This window comes from Dendropsophus ebraccatus, chromosome 15 (assembly GCF_027789765.1).
Source record: "Dendropsophus ebraccatus isolate aDenEbr1 chromosome 15, aDenEbr1.pat, whole genome shotgun sequence".
NCBI lineage: Eukaryota > Metazoa > Chordata > Amphibia > Anura > Hylidae > Dendropsophus > Dendropsophus ebraccatus.
The window spans coordinates 13,089,831-13,108,820 of record NC_091468.1 but is presented as its reverse complement, the minus strand read 5'-3'; positions in this window follow the sequence as shown (position 1 = coordinate 13,108,820).

The following is an 18,990-nucleotide window of genomic DNA, read 5'->3' as shown; positions in this document are numbered from 1 at the left end:
GGAGTTGTAGTTTTGCAGCATCTGGAAAGCTGCTTTTTTAAAGGTTTCATGAGACTATGAAATCATGGCTGCTCTCCCATATACAGTGCCCATTTATTTCATAGCTTGTATGGTATTATGTAAATAATTACCTGCAATACCAGACACGGCCACAGAATATGGGTGGCACTGTTTCAGAAAGGAAACAGCCATCCAACTGCAAACCCCCCACTGTTCACCGGGTAATGTATTAACTAGCCGGATCTGTTCTCTCTATGGAGATTAGTAGCCTAAAACTGGGGTTTCTACTAAGTATGTGACCTCTCCCATAGAGTCCCAGTATGGAGACATGACTCCCAGTGAAACATGTCTTTGTCAGGTGACATGAATCAGGGTTTCCAGGATGATCGGGTTGGGGGAGGAGAGTCATCACTGTCACCTTAATTCCCCTTTGCCCTGAAGACTCTGTGGCCCAGGGTCAGTCTAGACACGTCAGGTGGTCCTCATATTCTTTCTCTTTCTGTTCCTCTAAAGTTTTGGCTTTGGTTGTGTAATTCTTTGTCACTTTACACCTCTCACTTTTATTACAGTGTATGACTAGGTTAGGGTATATATATATATATATATATATATATATATATATATATATATATATATATATATGAGGAACAGAGTGGGGAGATGACCAAAGGATGGTGTAGCCTGTGTGTAGGTGCTGGTACAATGATCACTGAGTCCCCATAAAATAAATAAACTGTTTCTTTACTGAGGAATCTTTTGTGATACAAGTGAATCGTATAATACAGACTTGACTTCACTAGATCTGCACAGAGAGCTCTTTGAGATAGAGAGAAGAGTAGCAGTGTGGACTTGGTTGCATGCTGAGAAGAGTGGAGAGAGTTCAGAGTAGTGGAGAGGAGTAGGTCTTGAGAGTCCCAACCCGATGTAGTACTGTGCTCTGCCAGAACTTTAGAAGAAGAAGAAGAATACTTGAAAGAAGAAGAATACTTGTGCCCGTGTTTTGACCCTTGTCGCTATACCACCTTTTGCCCTGCAGTGTCAAGTTAACTGTCCTATCAGGGTGACACAAGCCCCAGTCCTAGTTACCTAGGTTCAGTGAAGTGTCCGAGTGTGTCCAGGTGTCACCTGCGTTGCGAGACAGAGTACATAGGCTCATAGCTGCTTTGCTCTATCTGGATCAGTTCCTCTACTTTTAGGCTACTGTCCTGCACTGTGTTTAAGTTGTTCACGGCGTGGGTTGGGGGGATCTCTGACATGTCCTCTCTTTAGTGTTTAGCATTGCATCTTGAGGATAAGTGTTGCTTTAAAGAAAGTCTCTGATTTCTTCCTACATGTCTGTACACTACAGCTGGTCTGTCCCAGACAGGAAACCTGGCAGAGCTAGGCCCCTGGCTAACTCAGCAGGGATGCCTGATCTGTGTGTCTTGCTTCAATGAGAAAGAGAAAGGAACTGACTAAGTGTGGGTCTACACTTCCTCTCCCCATGTGACAACTTAGTACAGGGTGAATATAACAGCTCCTGTGAGTGGTGGAGAAGAGAGTGCGAGAAGAAAGAAGGATAGAAGAGAAGAGTACCTCTTATTGGTGTGCAGATCACAAACAAAACAATAACCCTTACATGTCCACAGCTGTGCAACAGTTACAAATATACAGTGACCTCTTGTGGTAAAACTCAAATATCCACCTTCATTACCACATTGTTTCTTACAGTACAAGGCTTTTGCGAGGGGTGTTCAAACTAGTAACACCCGTGGTGGGACACCACATAAGTATCCAGGAGTCCAAAGTTTGCTGTGGGTTGTCTGCTTTCTCCATTCACTTGTACACAGTCTATTCGGTTCTCCCCTGCACCTACCTTGTATCTGCTTTCCTCCCTATCTTCAGCCTCCCTCTATTTATGCTCACCCCTCACTCCTGCAGTTCTGATGTGGGGTCTGTATAAAGGGGGTTGTATTCTGGGGTCTGTACATAGGAGGTCTGATCTGGGGTCTGTATACAAGGGTGTTCTGGTCTGGGGTCTGTATACACAAGAGTTCTGGCATGGAGTCTGTAACAGGGGAGGTACTGGTCTAGGGTTTAGGGGGTCTGGTGTGTAATCAGTATCTATTCTTTGTGGTTTGTTATTTAAATATTCAGTTGGGGGGGGAGGGGGTATGTAAATTTGTTGGAATAAAAAAGTCTAGCCCTGCCTGATACCAGCATCAACCAAGCTTCAGCCTAACTAGACAAGATAATACCACTGTTCTGCCACTAGATGGCGCTCTTATCACATTGTAGTTTTTAGTGATCACTTCCTATAAGTTACATAGTGAATCCTTATTATTTCTTGCGCTTTTCTTGCAGAGATGTGCACTATTAGCTCATACTTTATTGTATCTAATAATGGCACGTCAAAAGGACACTCCAAACAAAACTAATACCAACTAATACGCTGTGTTATACTGAGTGTCAAAGGGATACGGAGAGAGCATTCCCAGTGACTATACACCTGTATATACCTTCGGTAGCTTTTTTTTAGCTGCTGGTTATGAATAATGGCCACAGGTCCTTGTTCTTGCATATAAAACACAATTATGAAATTTTGCAATTCTCACATTCACCACTAGATGTCAGTACTTCTATTCAGAAACTTCTTGGCAACATGGCATTGCCTATGAGCTGAGATAAAACACAAAGGATTCCCACAACCTGACCACAATACTTCTGCTTATAAAAAAAAACGTGCGAACACATGTTTTTGTTTTTGTATTTTTTGTTACTTTATAATATTAACAAACTCTTGCATCTATAATAAACAGTTTTGTGCAGACGGCATATACGCCACCAGAGCGGGCCCCGGTCCAGAGAGATCAATTCTTATTATGGGATTGCCATTGCTTATATAGAACAAACAATACATTAGTCCAGAGCGGAAATCACAATTCTGTCTTCTGCAGAACCGAAATCTCCCAGCGTTCCTTCTTGGATCAATGTCCACACAGAGCTTGCTGCTATGTTTTTTTTATGTTGCTGAAATATCGCCAACACATAGTATGGGTAAGTATGAATAGGTATACTGTGAGTTCCTGCTATCCTTTCATCTTCCTAAACCACAAGGAATATTAGATGTAAACCTATACACTGACACTGGAACACCAGGAATATCAAATATTTTATCCCATAACCACTCTGGATTACCACAGATATCAGATATTACCACAATTTATAACCAGCCTAGACCACCAATGATATCAGATATTAATTCACAATCAGCCTAGACCACCAGAGATGTCAGACACTAATCCATAACCAGCCTAGACCACCAGGGATGTCAGATACTAATCCATCACCAGTCTACACCACCAGGGATATCAGATACTAATGCATGACAAGCCTAGACCACCAGGGATGCAAGATGCTAATCCAGGACCAGGCTAGACCACCAGGGATGTCAGATACTAATCCATCACCAGTTTAGACCACCAGGGAAATCAGATACTAATGCATGACAAGCCTAGACCACCAGGGATGCAAGATGCTAATCCAGGACCAGCCTAGACCACCAGGGATGTCAGATGCTAATCCATAACCAGTCTACACCACCAGGGATATCATATACTAATCCATCACCAGCCTAAACCACCAGGAATGTAAGACACTAATCCACCACTAGCCTAGACCACCAGGGATGTCAGATACTACCCCATAACCAGCCTAGACCACCAGGGATAAAGGATATTACCCCATAACTAGCCTAGACCACCACAGATATCAGATATTACCCCATAACCAGCCTAGACCACCAGGGATATCAGCTATTACCCCATAACCAGCCTAAACCACCAGGCATATTAGCTATTAATCCATAACCAGCCTAGACCACCAGGGATATTAGATATTACCCCATAACCAGCCTAGACCACCAGGGATGTCAGATACTAACCCATAACCTGCCTAGACCACCAGAGTTATAAGATATAACCCCATAACCAGCCTAGACCACCATGGATATCAGATATTACCACATAACCAGCCTAGACCCCCAGTGATATCAGATATTACCCCATACCCAGCCTAGACCACCAGTGATATCAGATATTACCCTATAACCAGCCTAGACCACCAGGGATATCAGATATTACCCCATAACCGGCCTAGACCACCAGGGATATCAGATATTACCCCATAATCAGCCTACACCACCAGTGATATCAGATATTACCCCATAACCAGCCTAGACCACCAGGGATATCAGATATTACCCCATAACCAGCCTAGACCACCAGTGATATCAGATATTACCCTTTAATCAGTCTAGACCACCAGGGATATCAGATATTACCCCATAACCAGCCTAGACCACCAGTGACATCAGATATTACCCCAATAACCAGCCTAGACCACCACAGTTATCAGATATTACCCCATAACCAGCCTAGACCGCCACAGTTATCAGATATTACCCCATACCCAGCCTAGACCACCAGTGATATCAGATATTACCCTATAACCAGCCTAGACCACCAGGGATATCAGATATTACCCCATAACCGGCCTAGACCACCAGGGATATCAGATATTACCCCATAATCAGCCTACACCACCAGTGATATCAGATATTACCCCATAACCAGCCTAGACCACCAGGGATATCAGATATTACCCCATAACCAGCCTAGACCACCAGTGATATCAGATATTACCCTTTAATCAGTCTAGACCACCAGGGATATCAGATATTACCCCATAACCAGCCTAGACCACCAGTGATATCACATATTACCCCATAACTAGCCTAGACCACCAGGGATATCAGATATTACCCCATAACCAGCCTAGACCACCACAGTTATCAGATATTACCCCATAACCAGCCTAGACCACCAGTGACATCAGATATTACCCCATAACCAGCCTAGACCACCACAGTTATCAGATATTACCCCATAACCAGCCTAGACCACCACAGTTATCAGATATTACCACATAACCAGCCTAGACCACCAGTGATATCGGATATTACCCCATAACCTGCCTAGATCATCATCATCCATAGCAGCAAAATCCACTGCAGACTCTGCCATGTTGTCTTCAAACCTGCATAACATAGGAATCAGACATGAAAGATACTGTGATATGTAAGGCTGGAGGCGCCGGAGACTTGCAAGTGCAAAAAGTCCAGGGAGAAGCATAAACCGCAGAGACACCTTACTGAAGAGAGAGAAGCGATTGGTGGGAAGAGGTGGGAGTGTTGGGGTATTAGGACCTGGACCGGCCGTGTCTGATGTTTAAACGTCCAAGACAAGAACGAGCCGGCTGTGGATGCAGATTCAGAGTCAAGGTTACCGCACTATGGTGCTAGGGGTGAATGTGGGGGTGGTGGGCCAGGTCCATCTTATAGGCCATCTCACACAATGTAGAGTACAGAAGGTCAATAAGGTCCCCCTAATTTTCATTAGAAATGTGATTAAGACAAAGATCCCAGAAGCTCCTCCTGCCCCCGATCACTTTTATTTTCACCTCGCGTCAGTGTGAAGGGCAGATGACTGCTGTGTCGGGAAACGACAAGTAGAAGCAGAAGTTGGCGTTTCCTATTTCTTCTAAACATAGTGCGGCCATGTACGGGGCCCTGACGGTAATCTCTCTCTCACTTCGGCCTTCGCAGCCCCTCATCTTCTCCTCCGGGTATCAGTGTGACTTCCCTTCCTTTCACTTTTTTCACATCTATCCCTGATCATCAGAACCCACTGCCCCAATCATCGGTAACTAATAGAAATATGTATCTCTACGTTCCTGACTCATCCTTTAGGGTGAATATTAGTATTTATAGTCAGATATTTCTTGGCAATACATCTTTACAGGAAGCCGGGTAAATACCCTGGCAGCATGGGCAATACAGCAGCTGCATGGTAAACCTGGCACCTGGCCTCCTCCCCACCTTGCTGTGTCCGCAGGGGATATACAGCTGGCGTATGTCAGGTGCGCAGCATTCATAAATCTCCCCATATATGATCACTGCATGGCACTATTATGTTGGCATTATATGGAATACTATATGATCACTGCATGGCACTATTATGTTGGCATTATATGGAATACTATATGTTCACCGCATGGCATTATTATGTAAGCACTATATATATATTATTAAATGTTAAAGGGGTTATCCAGCGCTACAAAAACATGGCCACTTTTCCCCCTACTCTTGTCTCCAGTTCAGGTGCAGTTTGCAATTAAGCTCCATTTACTTCAATGGAACTGAGTTTCAAAACCCCACCCAAACTGGAGACAACAGTAGGGGGAAAGTGGCCATGTTTTTGTAGCGCTGGATAACCCCTTTAACTGCATGGCGGTATTATATTGACATTATATGGAATACTATATGTTCACCGCATGGCAGGGCAGTTTCTAGGTCATTTTGGCAACAGGGCGAATCTTGATAAAAGATTCCCAACCCCCCCCCCGACCTCACTCAGTTCAGTCCTGGGGAAGGAAGGGGGGCTATTATCAAGATTCGGGTTACTAGGAAGAAGCAGTGTGTGTATTACGTCATACAGCAGTGTTGCACTCCTACCAAATAATGTTCAACTGGATACAAAAACTTCATTCAGTGACTCAGTGGTGACGTCTTCTTTGATCTGAGGCATCACTTTCCTTTTCCTCTCCATCCGGCCCAGACCACTAGGAAGATTTCTTGCAGCTACATTTCATCTCTTCAGAACCTGCGAGACAAACATCTCAGACTCCGCACTTATCCAGCAACTTCCTTCCCCTTTTCCCTATTATAAGGTCCCAAACTGTAGTAATTCTGTCAGCTGGAAGCTGTGTGACCTCCATTACACTGCCATACAGGATGCTGGGAAAGCTGTGTGACCTCCATTACACTGCCATACAGGATGCTGGGAAAGCTGTGTGACCTCCATTACACTGCCATACAGGATGCTGGGAAAGCAATGTGACCTTCATTACACTGCTATACAGGATGCTGGGAGAGCTGTGTGACCTCCATTACACTGCCATACAGGATGCTGGGAAAGCTGTGTGACCTCCATTACACTGCTATACAGGATGCTGGGAGAGCTGTGTGACCTCTATTACACTGCCATACAGGATGCTGGGAAAGCTGTGTGACCTCCATTACACTGCCATATAAGATGCTGGGAAAGCAGTGTGACCTTCATTACACTGCTATACAGGATGCTGGGAGAGCTGTGTGACCTCTATTACACTGCCATACAGGATGCTGGGAAAGCTGGGTGACCTCTATTACACTGCCATACGGGATGCTGGGAAAGCTGTGTGACCTCCATTACACTGCCATACAGGATGCTGGGAATGCTGGGTGACCTCCATTATACTGCTATACAGGATGCTGGGAAAGCTGGGTGACCTCCATTACACTCCCATACAGGATGCTGGGAAAGCTGGGTGACCTCCATTACACTGACATACAGGATGCTGGGAAAGCTGGGTGACCTCCATTACACTGACATACAGGATGCTGGGAAAGCTGGGTGACCTCCATTATACACTAACTACAGGATGCTGGGAGAACTGGGTGACCTGTGAACTTTTTCACCGAGGGCGGGGCCTATCATCGCAGGGGTGGGGCTTATCAGGACATACCCGGGGCTGTTGGCTCCCTCTGTGATGGATCCCCCCCTTCATTAGCCTACTCACCTCTCACCCTTCTCTGCACAGGTCCTCTTCTGGTCCCTCCATCCTCTTTGGAGTCCAGTGCAGGCAGCCAGTCTGACATACAGAGGCCGCCTGCACAGGAAGTCCCTGTGTCTCTGCCCCTGCACGCTGTTCCCTTTAGCTGTGCGTGCGTCTTAAAGGCGTACACACAGCTAAAGGGCGCTCTTGCCAGGGGATCTGGAACTTAGATTTCAGATCCCCGGGCAAGCCCTGAGTATGCGGGGGGTGCGGGCCGGCCCTAGAAACGGCCCTGCCGCATGGCACTATTATGCAAGCACTATATATACAGTGGTGCCTTGGATTCCGAGCACAAATCGTTCTGTACAGTAAGTTACTGTACAGTAATGGAGAGGATGGGAAACACAAGGGCGGCCAGAGACTGCAGGGAGCATGAAGGAATGAGCAGGTCAGATGTGGCCACAGTATAGCAGCACTCTCTGTCCGGGGAGAGAGGGGTTACAGCTATGGAGAGATTACCTCCCCAGTCCTGTCCTCTGATGCAAGCCCCAGCCTGAAGTGGATCTGCTATGATTTGGAAGGTGAGGGAGACTTCCTGGGTCATAGTACAGGGCTGTAGACCCCGCTATGCAGACCATGTCCCTCCCCCACTCCCCCTCCCACCCAGTACAGGGAGCTCTTACACCAAAGCAATGCTCTTAAACCAAGTCACAATTTTGAAAAACTGTTAGCTCTTAAACCAAAACGCTCTTAAACCAAGTTACTCTTAAACCAAGGTACCACTGTATATTATTATATGTTAACTGCATGGCGCTATTATGTAGGCACTATATGGAATACTATATGTTCACTGTGTGGCACTATTGTGTAGACACTATATTTTTGAATATTCTGTAATTTATGGGACTCTTCTTGTACTATATGTTGTACTTTTATGTACTATATGGCATTGTTATTGGTGCAGTATTATAATAGTCTTATTCTCCATTTCATTCATTTGCATTTACCTAGTGGCCTCTACTATCTTTGATCCATTACACTCCCCACCCTCCCCCATTAAGGTTGTCACCTAACTTACCAGGACTCCTAACAGACATGTATCAGAACGTCATGAAAGCGAAAGACAGCGCGGCCGTGAGATGACTGTATAGCTGCTTACTGTCCTGATGATTCCTATATGGGGGGATTCATGCCCTGAAAACTAATACTGTAAAATAAAACAGACAGGGGTCTCCAAGGCCTGTGCACTGAATCAGCTGGACAACCCCTTTAAGGGCTAGTCTGATCTGGGGTCAGTATAAGGGGGTCTTGGTGTGGGTGTGTAATAAAGCTGGCAGGTCATGATGGGAGTTGTAGTTTTGCGATAGCTGGAGGGCTGCAGACTGGTGAACACTGGTTACTGACTAGACCCGAAACCAAAGCCATGAATCATCATTCCCTCCATATATCACTGTATGCGGTGAGGTTCAACTGAGTGCAATGCATTTATAGAAAGAGACACAGAAACAATGGCTCTAGAATATTCTCTAGAATTCCTGCAGGTGACATTCCACCCACTGGCCCCATTGACAGCTCCGAGGAGTCAGTATGAGAGTCACTATGAGAGTCATTACCCCTGCTGCCTGTACGACTTACAGGATAGCTTCCCTCCATTGTATGTAGTAATTTAGTTCTGTTCCACTCTGCAGTCTGGTAATATGGAGTGTGGCGCCCCCTGTTATCTATCGGATTGCCCAACTGGTTTTAGAAAGTTATATAGATTTGTAATTTATTTCCATTTATAAATCTTCAATCTTCCAGTACTTATCAGCTGCTGTATGTCCTGCAGGAAGTGGTGTATTCTTTCCAGTTTGACACAGTGCTCCCTGCTGCCACCTCTGTCCATGTCAGAGGAGGTTTTCTATGGGGATTTGCCACTGCTCTGGACAGTTCCTGACATGGACAGAGGTGGAAGCAGAGAGCACTGTGTCAGACTGGAAAGAATACACCACTTCCTGCAGGACACACAGCAGCTGATAAGTACTGGAGAGTTTTAAATAGAAGTTATTTAGAAATCTGTATAACTTTTAGCTGATTTGAATTTTTTTTTCTCCAGAGTACCCCACTAAGATAGCAGCCAGGGGGCTAGGTCAGATCACTAAGATGCTGTCTTAGTACCCCTATTACCCTGCTGAGGGAAACCTGTTGGATTGCAACATGCTGCATCACATTGCACAGTATTGTACAGTGCACAGGGCCGTATTTACAGCTGGTGCTGCCCTGGGTCTGCAAGTGGCAGAATTTTTTAATGCAGAATATGCAACAACAAGTGCATGGATTCCGTGTGCATTCAACCAAAAGGAGATCATATATTTTGTTCCAGGTCACATCAGGAAGGGAAAATTCCCATCAAAATAATTTACATGTATATATATATATATATATATATATTTTTTTTTTTTTTTTTTTTTTTTTTTTTTATTATTATTATTATTATTATTTATTTATTTTTAACTTTTTTTAATTTGCTGAATAGCTGCCGCGCTAGGCACAGGACCACAAGTTCCTAATGGCAAACACAGTCCTGACAGTAGAATACGTAATGTCCAATTTCCCATGTATCATATAAAAACTAAGGGGGTTATTATTGCTACATCCCCACTATTGTGCTGCTGATAAGGACATAAGGGAAATTTAGCATGTAAACCCATTTTCCTTCAGAACAAGACTTCCTCCATTTTCTTGGACAATCTATTGTGGTGGGTTTTAGGGTCCTTTTTATAGTATAGTCTAATCTTTAAAAATTACATTAATGCTACGAGTGCACAAGGAGGAGGATTTGCCCAGTATTGTGCTGTTGTGAAAAAAGATTTAGGCTATGTTCCCACTTTGTATGACACCAGCCGTTCCGTGACCCCGCCGGGTCACAGAAAGGCCTGTGTCCCGGCTGGTACTGCACTACCGGCTGGATGATCTTTGCTGCCACTGAATTCGGATGCAGGCACATCCGTGCACGCCCGCATCCGAATTCCCCGCTGCTTACAATGGAGCGTGCGGCCAGAGCCGCTCGCTCCATTGTCTGAACTGACAGGGTTTTCTGTGGCCGCTATTCCTTGAATAGCGGCCGCAGAAAACTGACATGTCAGTTTCGTGCGGCACCGCTAGGGATTCTGGCTGGAGTGTATACTATGTGTATACACTCCAGACAGGATTCCTTAGAAGGCAGCACTATGTAAGTTCCGTAGTAATCATGGCCGTTGTTACAACGGCCGTGATTACTACGGAACTTACATAGTGGGAACCTTCTGCCCTTCAGCTACAATTCCTATCTTGCCTGGATGTTAAGGCATAATGAGGATTGTAGTAGTTATGCAACAGCTGGAGGGCAGAAGGTTCCCCATCCCTGTTGTTGACACTGCAGTAGGAAGAGATTAAAGTAAAGTTAATGGGGTACTCTTTTTCTTTCAAATGAACTGGTTTCTAAAAATTTTATAGAGTTGTAATTTTTCTTCTATTTACAAATCTTCAGTATTCCAGTACTTATAAGCTGCTGTATGTCGTGCAAGGAGTGATGTATTCTTTCCAGTCTGACACAGCGCTCTCTGCTGCCACCTCTGTCCATGTCAGGAACCGTCCAGAGCAGCAGCAAATCCCCATAGAAAGCTGCTTTGGACACAGAGGTGGCAGCAGAGAGCACTGTGTCAGACTGGAAAGAAAATACCATTTCCCGCAGGACATACAGCAGCTGATAAGTATGGGAAGACTGGGGATTTTTAAATGGAAGTAAATTACAAATCTATATAACTTTCTGAAACCAGTTCATTTGAAAGAAAACAGTTTTGCTGGAGTACCCCTTTAATGTAATGGAATGAGAGTTCTAAAAATACATTGTTTGTTTAGTTTTTATGGTAAAAGAAAAATATAAACTTAAAAAAAAAAAAAAAAACTTAGCCGCTTTCATTATGGCAGAAGGCGTGTGGCTTTATGTTACTGTAACGTCTGGTCTACTGGTGTGTAACTTTCTATTCTGTGGGTGTCAGCCCATCGTCAGACAGTTCCTGCGAGTGTTGTCATTGTAAATTTTTTTGTGGTAATTTGCATTGAAGGTTTCCCGCCTGCCCTAGACGAGGTATGCTGGGAAGCTGAGGAGGACACAGCGCTATGCACAGGAAATTGGACGTTTTTTTTATCGATTATGTGACAAAAAAATTTTTGTAGAAAAAAAAACCCATTTATTTCAGGTTTGTCCGTTTGACATACATCATTCAGTGTTTTATTAAATGGGGTGAACAGGTTTAAATGGTAGCACTGACCGTAAACTGCAAAAATGTCATCACCCACACGTTCTATGGTATCCACCTTAAAGGGGTTCTCCAGTTAAGTTTTTTTTTCTTTCAAATCACCTGGTGTCACAAAGTGCTACAGATTTGTATCTACTATTAAAAAAAAATCTCCAGTCTTCCATTATTTATTAGCTGCTGTATGTCCTGCAGGAAGTGGTGTATTCTCTCCAGTCTGATACACTGCTCTCTGCTGCCACCTCTGTCCATATCAGGAACTGTCCAGAGAAGCAGCAAATCCCCATAGAAAACCACTCCTGCTCTCCAGACTGGAGAGAATACACCACTTTCTGCAGGACATACAGCGGCTGATAAGTACTGGAAGACTGGAGATTTTTTTTAATAGAAATAAATTACATATCTCTGGAACTTTCTGAAACACCAGTTGATTTGAAAAAAAAAATGAGTACCCCTTTAATCGTGTTTATTTGTTAAAAAGCTCAAAGAACTATTATCCATTGGGGTGCAGAATTATAGCGCTACATGTGAACTGAGCCTTATCAAATGTTCAAATCTGTGGACCTGTCTTCTATTGTTGGACATAGCCCCAAACTTCAGCAGCTACACCATAGATTGTCTATAAAAAGAAAACACATTTACATGGTTACAAATAAAATCAATCATGTCCATGGATTTCAATGGCAGCATGTAATGCTTTATTTTCCCTGTGGGGGCGCTGCAGGAAAACTGAAGACTTGCTTCCAAATTCTCTCACAGATTATAACTGATCACTGGAGATTCCAGCAGCAGGACACCCTGGGATCAGCTAATTTTGGGACTAAATAATACCATCATACTGGGACTACATAAAAACCACTATACTCAGATCAATATCACCAATAATGCCGCTTAATAAGATCTAAATAATTCTACCAAACCAAGATCACCATTACCACCACATAATGACTGAACAATACCATTATACTGATACTGAATGCAGTGGTGATCCCAGCTCTACACAGGCTCTGCAAGAGATTAGACTGTATTACATCCAGTGACTCACAGGGGGCACCTTCTTGGAGTAGTCTTTTTCTTTACTTTTCTTCTCTATCTGACGTAGCCCACCAAAAAGATTTCTTGCAACCAATAACCCCAAATAATGCCTCCTTTGGTGCCCGACATTGTATGAGCAAGTGGGTGAATAGATGTATTGTAGAAGTGGGTATGTCTCCAGTGGGTAGGTAATTCCTCCCTATGAGGTAGAAGCCCCCAGTAGGTAAATAATCCACCCATTAGGTAGGTAAGTAAAGCCTGAGTAGATAAATAATTCTTCTCAACTAGGTAGATGGTCCTAGTAGGGTGACCCCAACATTAGGTAGATACCCTAATAAGTAGAAACCCTTCCTCTATTGGGTAAATAACCCCCATTAGGTAGACTTTCCCAGTAGGTAGATAGCCCCTATTAGGTAGAAGCCCCCTGTAGATAGATAACCCCATCTCAATTAGGTAAATGCCCCCAGTAAGTAGAATACCCCTACACCCCCTTCATTAGGCAGCTGTCCTCACCAGATAGGTAACTCCCCATAAGGTAAATGCCCTCCAGTAGGTATGTAATCCCCTTTAGGTAAATGCCACCAGTAGGTATGTAATCCTCTTTATGTAAATGCCACCAGTAGGTATGTAATCCTCTTTAACTAAATGCCCCCAGTAGTTAGGTAGTCCCCCTTTAGGTAAAGGTCCCCAATAGGTATGTAATCCCCCTTTCGATAAATGCCCCCAGAAGTATGTAGTCCCTCTTTAGGTAAATGCCCCTAGTAGATATGCAATCCCCCTTTTGATAAATGCCCCCAGTAGGTAGGTAGTCCCCCTTTAGGTAAATGCCCCCAGTAGGTAGGTAGTCCCCCTTTAAGTAAATGCCCCCAGTAGGTATGTAATCCCCCAAGTAATCAGGTAATTTCCCTGTTAGACATCTCCAACACCAAATTAGTGTCTTCAGACCTGTCGCCTATGAGACACGGCACCGGTTCCCCCGGCAGGTGATGACATCGTACTCTTGTGCTGGCCGGGGCTCATAGACTGTAGACCAGAATCGCCTGCATCATAATCACTATAGAGGGAATGTATCAGTTATTTTATCCAAACTCCTTAGGATGATGAGGAGATACAGCCGAGGGGGGGGGGGGGGGGCGTATAGGAACCTCAGTTATTTTCCCCGTTTAATACGAAGCCTCAAACAACAGAAACAGTACCTGGCCTCCCCGGAGACCTCACAGCCCGGCGGCATAGATGGAACCTCATTCAGAATGAGAGATTTCTCACTTTTCACATTACACATTTCAATGGGTTTTTCGATAAAAAAAAAATTCCCGGACTGGATTTTGTCTTTTGTTTTTGTTATTTTATTATTTTATTGTATAAATATTTTATTTGGCACAAAGCTTCGACGGGAAGGGATCTCACTGCAAAATTTTAATATTTTGTTTTTAATAGTGCAGGAAAAATTTCCAGTAAATGAAATGCTATAACGCCTATCTACCCAAAATATTATCATATACACTACTGGCATTGTAAAGATAATCCGAGCCTATTAGTTATTCTACGTAAAACTACTAAGAATAAAACCAACATGTTTAATCATAATAACAACAACAACAAGACATAAACTAATCATAATAACAACAACAACACATAAACTAATAATAACACCAACATGTTTAATCTGTTATAATTACTAAAAAGTAAAATATAATAAAATATATATATATAATTTTATTTTTATTTTTTAATAAAGTTATATTACAAAGTTAGGCAATTTTATCAAAGAAAAATTTTCCAACAGAATATCCCTTTAACTGTCCCATCGCCGGCATAAGCACCTTTAGCCCACAGGGTCACTATATAAAATAATGAGCTGTCTTTGCATTTCGCATTTCTGTATTCAGATTCCTGTAAAGTTACATGTCAGTGAAATTCCTCTCTGTTTTTATAGTAAATCTTTACATGTTACCAAAAATGTGCAATTTTTTTTAGCTGGGAATTTTCCACTAAAAATCATTGAATCATGAAACAGAAGCTGCAGAACGTTCTCAGTCTGAATAATTTTTTTTACAGAAGACCCCGAGAGGATGAGAGACACAAGGTGCATACAACGCGCGGCACGTAACCAACAGGAAACACCAGGGGCCGCACTCACTGGCAGGTGACAGTACACGTCATTCATCCACACAGGAGTCCTGTTCAGGATAAATGCAGCTACCATTCACAATTTACACTTTTTTTTAGAAAAAACTTTTGTCAAGTTACACAAAATTTGATCAGTTTGATTTGATTTGATCCAGTCTGGAGAGCAGGAGAGGTTTGCTGCTGCTTTGTACAGTTCCTACCATGGACAGAGGTGGCAGCAGAGAGCACTGTGTCAGACTGGAAAAATTACATCAGTTCCTGCAGGACATACAGCAGCTGATTAGTACTGGAAGACTGGAGACTTTTTAATACAAGTAAATTAAAAATCTCTGACACTTGCTGAGACCAGTTGATTTGAAGGAAAAACTTATTTTTTGTGAACTACCCCTTTAACACATCTGTAAAAGGTTTTTTTTACCAACAAGAGGGGCACTTTAACGTCATCCTTATATTTAGCATTTCTTGTGGTCTCATTCACCTCCTCAATTTTTTTTTAGCTTTTAAGATCTGTTTTTTTTCCTCTTTAGGCTGGGTTCACACTACGTATATTTCAGTCAGTATTGTGGTCCTCATATTGCAACCAAAACCAGGAGTGGATTAAAAACACAGAAAGGATCTGTTCACACAATGTTGAAATTGAGTGGATGGCCGCCATATAACAGTAAATAACGGCCATTATTTCAATATAACAGCCGTTGTTTTAAAGGGAACCTGTCACCCCCCGTGCCGGGGTGACAGGCTCCCGACCCCCCGTTAGAGACCCCTATACTTACCTCATCCCGCCGGGTCCCGCTTCTGGATTCGGTCAGGTCCCGGAGATCTCAGCCGCTGCAGCCCGGCGCGCGCGCTGACAGATGAGTCCAACGCTCATAGAGAATGACGGAGCGCTGGACTCTCCTGTCATTCTCTATGGGTGTTGGACTCATCTCTCAGCGCGCGCACCGGGCTGCAGCGGCTGAGATCTCCGGGACCCGACCGAATCCAGAAGCGGGACCCGGCGGGATGAGGTAAGTATAGGGGTCTCTAACGGGGGTTCGGGAGCCTGTCACCCCGGTACGGGGGGTGACAGGTTCCCTTTAAAATAACAGCAAATATTTGCCATTAAATGGCGGCCATCCACTCAATTACAACATTGTGTGAACAGATTCTTTCTGTGTTTTCAATCCACTCCTGGTTTTGGTTGCAATATGAGGACCACATCCACATCCCCAACATCCAGACTGTACAGTTTCTGTCTCTGTTGTTTATGTGAAAGAAAAACGTTTTTTCCCTAAAAATCTTTAGCAAAAGAACAGTCGATTTAAAAAAAACTAAAAACCTCTATATGCCACAATCATTAGTGAATGCAGCATGCAGCGAATGAGATGAATATTAGGGGTCCAATCAGCACCCCCACAACTTCCAGGTGCCAATTGGTTATAATGGCAGCCAGAGGCATTCTGAAGGTCTCTGTGCTTGCCATGGTAAATCTGCATGTACAATCTGCTTCAGGCAGGATATACAAACCAATGTACAACACCAATTTTATATATATATATATATATATATATATATATATATATATATATATATATATATATATATATTCACCCTCCTTTTATCACTTTAAAAAAAAAAAAAAAAAGTGAAAAAGTAAGAAAAAAACATTTAGGAAAAATAAATTTGGTTTTGCCACATGCAGAATTGCCAAAATAAATATAAAAATATAAAATATAAACATGTAAAAATATAATGTACTTGATCTTGCGGTGATTGGGATAAACCCCAGAGATCCTTAATTTGTTGGTCATATTGTATTTTGGTTAAACTAGAAAAAAAAAAACACAACAAAAAGTCTCATCTACCCCAACCTGATACCAATAAAACCAACAGATTACAGCGCGAAAAGTCTTCATAACGCTCTGTGGGCAAAAATTCATTCAATTCTAAAGTTATAGGTCAGAATGTGGCGGAGTGGGTTGTAAGCACAGAAAGGCTATGTTCACACACTGTTGAAATTGAGTGGATGGCCGCTATTTAATGGCAAATAACGGCCCATATTTCAAAGCAACGGTGGTTGTTTTAAATTAACGGTAATTATTTGCCATTAAATAGCGGCCATCCACTCAATTTCAACAGTGTGTGAACATAGCCTTTCTGTGCTTACAACCCACTCCTGGTTTAGGTTGCAAAATACTGACCTAAAATATTGTGTGTGAAAATTGCCTTAAATTAAAGTGTAACTGTCATTTAATTTTATTTTATTTTTTTTTGCAAAAATCAATATTACAAGCGATTTTAAGAATCTCTGTAAAAGGATTTATTAGGCAAAAAAGCCTCTTTCTGTACTCAAAAAGATGTTTTTCAGCTGAACAGAATGATGTATCACTTTGTCCAGGAGATCTCCTCCTAAATAACATGGACAATAACTAGTCCTCTCCATTATGAGTGTGTGCTCAGTCCTGGATATTCATGAGCACCAGCACACTCTGCCCACCAACTGTTAACTGGCAGTTGTCTTCTTATGTTGTGTATAGGCTGACGGCTGTTAATCAGCAGCTGTGGCGGGAGGGGTGTGGCATAAAGCTCATTCTCCTGCATATCAGGAGAACGGCTGAACAGAATAATGTAAGTAATACATTTTTCTGTTCAGCATTTCTGTCACTAGCTTATGCCGCCCTCATTTGAGGCAGCATAAACCTAGCGACAGATTCCCTTTAGGAGGGTTGTATAGGAATAAAACAAACATGAGTACTTTCTTCCAAGAAAGCAGCACACGTCTCTGCCGGTTGTGTCTGGTACTGCAGCTGAGCTCCATTCACGTCAGTGAGGCTGACACAGCACATGGACGGGTGTGGCATGTAGGAAAGAAAGAGACCATGTTTTAGTAAATCCCTTTAAGTCCTTAGTCTTGTTTTTAATGTTATAGTAGAGAGACATCTAGGTAAAAGTCAAGAGCAGTGATTTGTCAGTAACCCCAAAACCACAGGACCACACATCAGCTATAGCGTCTCTACATTACCTGAAACTATTAATGAAAAAATGAAACTTTAGACGGGAAATCTCTTCACTCTAAGCAATTGTGAGACAACCAAGGCTAGACGAGTGCCCCACTGACATGCTATTACCAGACCGGGTCCTGTTACTAAGGGGTGAGAGCGCTGGCACCAGCTTATGGCCTCCACAACATGAGGGTCAGACAGTAAAAATCCATCACACCCGACCGTTCTTTCCACCGACATGCATGGAGTCGGGAGGCCCCCTTACACCTAATACTATCAGCTGGACCCACTTTAGTATAGAGGTAGTGTAATGGAAAGCAGGTCAGGGGGACCATGGGATAGCTGGCAACAGTAACTAGAAAAGAGTGTGGGGTCAACTACAAAAGGGTTGGGTGAGGATATTTCAGACTGTTTTGTGGGCATGCCTGGATATTTTGGGGGGGGGGGGGGGGTCGCAGGTGGTCCTACAGCTTAAGGCTGGGTTCACACACTGTATACTTCAGGCAGTATTTGGTCCTCAAGTCAGGTCCTCATAGCAACCAAAACCAGGAGTGGATTGAAAACACAGAAAGGCTCTGTTCACACAATGTTGAAATTGAGTGGATGGCCGTCATATAACGGTAAATAACGGCCACTATTTCAATATAACAGCCGTTGTTTTAAAATAACAGCAAAAATTTGCCATTAAATGACGGCCATCCACTCAATTACAACATTATGTGAACATAGCCTTTCTGTGTTTTCAATCCACTCCTGGTTTTGGTTGCTATACAGCCTCACAAATACAGCCTCAAATATACATAGTGTGAACCCAGCTTAGAGTGCGTTCACATGTACAAGATCTGCAGCGGATTATCTGCTGCGGATTCGCAGCAGATCAGCAGCAGATTTCATCTTAATAACTGAACACAGCATTAAATCTGCACCATCAA